Source organism: Pocillopora damicornis, chromosome 1 (genome assembly GCF_964200805.1).
Source record: "Pocillopora damicornis chromosome 1, jaPocDami1.2, whole genome shotgun sequence".
NCBI classification, from domain to species: domain Eukaryota; kingdom Metazoa; phylum Cnidaria; class Anthozoa; order Scleractinia; family Pocilloporidae; genus Pocillopora; species Pocillopora damicornis.
In genome coordinates this window covers 19,498,755-19,504,136 of record NC_142670.1, presented here as the reverse complement: position 1 = coordinate 19,504,136, position 5,382 = coordinate 19,498,755, and the positions used below count along the sequence as shown (strand labels likewise).

General features: G+C 34.4%; 1 long non-coding RNA gene across 1 annotated transcript; it reads left to right on the top strand.

Moving 5' to 3' along the window:
- Window positions 1–677: 677 nt before the first annotated feature.
- Window positions 678–4,318, top strand: LOC149052557 (uncharacterized). Its single transcript, XR_016186317.1, has 2 exons — window positions 678–827; window positions 1,034–4,318. It is a non-coding gene; the product is annotated as an uncharacterized LOC149052557 (long non-coding RNA).
- Window positions 4,319–5,382: the final 1,064 nt, after the last annotated feature.

Below are 5,382 nucleotides of genomic sequence, written 5' to 3'. Positions count from 1 at the left end.
GCAGATAAGCAGGAGATTTCCCCATCGGTGACCACCACTCGATCTGGACGAATTGTGCGACCACCCACACGTTCCCAGTGATTGGGGTTATCGAAAGAACAAAAAAAAAAAAAAAAAGGACATGACAAACTCTTAATTTTCTTTTTTTTGTAGTTTATTTGAAACTAGGATTGAGACATTCAGTTACGTTTACATTTTTTTTTGTTTCCTGAAGAAAGGGAGATGTAACGATATCGATGTTTATCGTTCTATTTACTTCCGGTCCGCATTTACGTCATAACTACCATGGCAACAAAACTTTAGAGACCATGCTTTCCGGTTTTGTAGAGTCGTCGGACATCGATTAAATAGACCTGTGTTACTTCACCTGTGTGTGTCTTGTTCTTCCTATAAACAACGCCACAGGTGCAAATAAATTACGTTTCGGAGATAAAAATGTTTATCCATGTGATGCTCTTGGAATATATCCGCATCATATGTTTATCCATCAGTGGCAGGCGAAGCAAATACACGAGTAACTCTTTTCCCTCCTGCAGTATTCTGCCATATTGGAAATTTCAATTTTGTAACCATGGTTATGGACACACCTCCGTCACACCTCTTTATTGCCCCAATCAGAGCTTGCGTGTAGCTTTCCCAGAATACCCTTGCAATTATAAATTAGTTCATCTCTACCTCATAATTCCAAGTGGAACACAGATGCCCCGTTTTTCTCCTTCCAGTAGCCGTAAGAGTTCTATTTTGTATTCGTAATCTTGAGCTAGCCTTTCGTAGAGTGGAGTTTTTCTTGAAAGTCTTTACAACCGACTTCAACTCATTCAGAAGAGGTAAGAACAAAGAAGTTCGCCGCTTGGTCAGCGAGGAGTCGTGTGAAAATTATTCCTTTCGTAGCTCTGGTCAGTTAGCCTCTCTCTTTTTTTTTTGTGACTGACGCGTATTGATAAATACTGTTAACGACGATGACAAAAATTGCTATTTAAATGATTTGCCCTTGATACCAATATATATGTTAACTCCTGGAACTGTCGTTTAGTAATCGTTTCATGTTTTCGCGATCTATGGCCTCCAACAATTCAATGAGGAACAAAGTTATTGTGGAAACTGTGAAATAGCCGTTTTGAGGTGTGCAGTTAGGCAGTACAATGTGCTACAGACGCTGCCCCACAAGTAAGTGGCACCTATGCATAAATCAGCCTACGTGGTGGAATGTCCATAGGCATTCTCCCTTGACATGTGTATGATGGTTGATGGCTTTCAATTTTATTGAGATTTATCCAAGCTAGGCCTTCCTGGTGAAAGATTTAGAATAAGTGACTGAATTAGTTATCAATTGTTTACTCTAAGATTCTCACAATTCTGCGAAGTGCCGGGTTTGGTGATAGGTTATATCCACACTACTAGGAGCTATACCATTTTTCAACAGTTAGGAAAATCAACATTAATTTGCATTACTTTATGGCAAGGTAATTTAGAGGTAAATACCAGCACTGATTTGGTTCTTACTTGTTTGGTACTTTTCCATGTACACCATTTCCACTGAAATGATCATAACCCGTGTAATTTTGTTTTGAAAGGCACCGACTTTAAAATTAAAAAGTTTACTTCAAGTGCAATACAATGAATCACTTGCTAACTTAGCTTGCTCGAGTTCTACTGAGGAATATTGGCCATCAGTTGTTTTTGTAAGAATTCAGGAAAATGTTCTCCAGTATGGCCCGCAGGCTTGGGAAGAAGTTATTATTTGTGGTTATAGCTGAATTCATCTGCTGCAATGACATTTATAACATGATTGAGAGAAAGTTGATTTTATTTTAATATTTTTAATAACAATTTAAGGTGACGTGGTGGGCATGGCCACCACATCCACTGCCCAGGCCAATGCCACCATGCCCCTCTCTTCCTCCTGTTTGGCCTCTCTGCTGTTGAAACATTTTTTTATTTCTTTGAGAGAAAAGAAAAGAAAAAAAATTAATGAAAAGTTGTGATAAGACAATGCTCTTACAGGATGTTAACCAACTGACAACTATACTCACAAGATCTAACTAATGAACCGTAATACTTAAGATCTCCATTTGTATTATCATAGATTTTTATCTTTTCTACAATGATTGCATTCTGCAACTTTTGATGTAATTGGAAATTAAATGGTCTTTGTATATGTGTATGTATTGGAAACCATTGCAATCAACCTTCAAGGGGTCTTTTATTTGTTTTAATGTGCCACACTCAGCAATACTTTAGAGTCTGACGTGAATTCAAGCAAAGCCAGTCAGGACAATTGGTACAGAAAGCAGTCAGAAAAGCAACCTATAAATGACCACATACATTTTATTAACTGCTTTTTATCTAGTTGATGATGCCTTTAATACAACAGTTTGATTGTTTAGACTTACATAATTATACGTAGATGTCACTGACACATTTTCTTTAAAAGAATTCTAGTGCAAGCAACAGTTTTGATGCGAAGTTTGTATATTGAAATGATCTGAAAGTACATTTTTGGAGGTACTGAATGTGTAATGGACACACTACCTCACATATCTGCTTCACTCAGTTTCAGTGGGTAGTAGTAGAATGCATTGTACACATATGTGATATATATGTAATTAATGCTCTGTTTGTTTTGTGTTTACAAAATTAAATACGCAACTTCAGAGTGCAAAGATCTTGTCATTTAGATATTACAAATTTCTTTGATGCAAAATGCTCTGTATAAATTATTAATGTTGTATGAACTGATAGTGATTCTTGTCTCTTTGTTTCCAGATTGATGCTAAAATATGCCAAAGGACTAGTATATCTGCGTGTGAGCATCATGCTCATAACTTTGTGTAAATTAGCTCAGGAAAGTGTCGAAATGGTATGGTTGAAGTAAAATATTGATTTGATGCAAAACACAATCAGTTATCTGTAGCTTTGTGATTTCCTAAGATAATGACATCCATAAAAGACGCATGTGTATTATTGATTTTAACAATGCTTCAAATAGATGCCGAAAGTGGGTTCTTTCACTGATGGTATTTTTTGAAAGACATTCATTTTAATTAGCAGTCTTAATAACTTGTACAAAAAGGAACATTGATTATTGAAAGCCCAAATAATACCATCATTATACAGAAAAGAATGTGGTAACTTAATTCTTTTTAACCACTTGTTAAATTAATGTAATTATAAGTTATTTAGGAGATAAACAGATCTAAGATATGCCACCTGAGTTGTATAGTAGCAACTGTTACTGTGATCCATAATTCCATTCAAATTCCACAGTATTAACTAAAAGACTAATAACTTTGTGTAAGGTAAGTTTTCTCTTGGGTATTTCTCTCATGATTGTGGAGTTCAGTTACATTGTCTAAAATTAAATTTAACTTTATTGTCATGGATGTTGCAAGAACATACAAATATGATTGGAAATGTAGATTTTTACTGTGAGATGACTGTTTCCTTAGTATATTTCTCTCACAGTTTCTTATTTCAATTACAAATCAATGAAAACAACAGGAACATCAATAGCCACAAACAAATTAAAATTAACTTGGTTAGAGTCATTTGGGACATTGAACTTTATCGCATGGAAAGAAAAAGATCACATCACTCAAGAGGGAAATGCTAAGATTCAACCAAGTTATGCCTTTCAGTGCTTCTCTTCTGGTGTTGAGGTAAGAATTTTTATCCAGTTTGGGACTGGCAGTCAGCAATTTTTGAAAACGTAATGCCCCATTCAGTGATTTATTCACTAGAAACAGAATCTTGAAAATGACACGGTATTGGATTGGTTGCCAGTGAAGCTCCTGCAAAACAGGTGTGATATGCTGAAACTTACTCATTTGACACACAACTCTAGCCACCATGTTCTGTACCAATTGCAATCTTTGTAACTGATACTTAAGCAAGCCATATAATTATAGTGCATTACAAAAGTCTAGTTTTGATGTGACAAATGCGTGAACAGCAACTGCTGCTGTTTCTTTAGTGAGATACTTCCTAATTCTAGATATGTTCCTGAGATGATAAAATGATGATTTAGGATGAGACTACGTGAGTGACTTTAGGCTTGGTGTTGACTCAATGTTATAAAGCAGACTTGGATGGATTGGATGTTGCAATTTTATAGCAGCTCAATCTGGTTTAAATCAACATTTTTCAAAAATTCTGTCATATCACGGAATCTGCTTCCATCTGTGAATTACATCCTTCAGCCAAAGACAATGATTTACCAAAAATGAAGCATGGTGTTGGAAATACTGGCAGGTACATGCTCAAATGTACAAACTTACTAAAAGATGCAACAATGGATTCTGACCACCTAGGTCAACAAGAAGGAAAACAAATACGAAGGATTGATATTATCCATAGTCATACTCAAACTACCTGCTAGTTGAAGCAGTGTCCAGAAACATTCAATATATGCATGAAAATGTATTTGAGTCAAAGAAAAAATTAATAAGAGAAAATTATGCAATTGTTAAGTTTAATACATTTTGTATTTACACTCTAACAATGATTCAAAAATTCTCTTTCGTACAGTATTGTTCTTTCCTGATTAATTCCATTTGGTTATCTCGCTGAAATTATCCAAATTCCTTCTTTAGGTAATGGATTAGTGTTAATTGATGAGCTTACATTCAATTGTATGTTAGAGAAAAATTGGTACGACTCTTGATTAATTGTAATTGTCTTAGTGTACCAGTAAATGGGTAGTTTTTTATGAATAAATATAGGCATGCCTATTATCATTTTATATTTCCAAATTCTAGTGATACCTGTTTGAAGGGAAAATCATGTTTCAAAAGTTTGGCTGACATACAACTCACCACTTTTATCTTACATGATGTTTGAACCAATTTAAGATAATGATGGATTGTAATAAAATCTGTATTTTGCACTGAAACTTTGTAAATTTCTTAAATTTAACAAAATTGATTCTATATAGTTTTTAATCATCTGTCACTTTATATGAGCACAGAAAGTCTGCTTTAATAATAACTTAGTGCATGTGATTACTGCAATATCTGTGATGAGATTTGCTGAAAAAAATTTATATATACTTTCAAGTGTTCCTACACTTCCTTCCTTACATTAAAAAATGGTAATATCATTATCCGTTACTTAGGAATTAGTAGACCAATATATCGGATACGAATATAGTGTTAAATTATCTAGTAGTATTAAATACTTGAGATCTCCTCATCACTGTCACTTTGAGACAACAATATTGTAAAAATTGGAAGTTAGCAAATTAGGTTTTGACAAAGGCTATTAATATTTACTGGTTACAGTTAGTGATAACATATATGTATTGGAGCCCTAATCATTGTGCGGTTGTCGCAAAGGATTTTTCACAAGGATCAGTGGTTGTAATGTATTTTACTCCATCTTTCA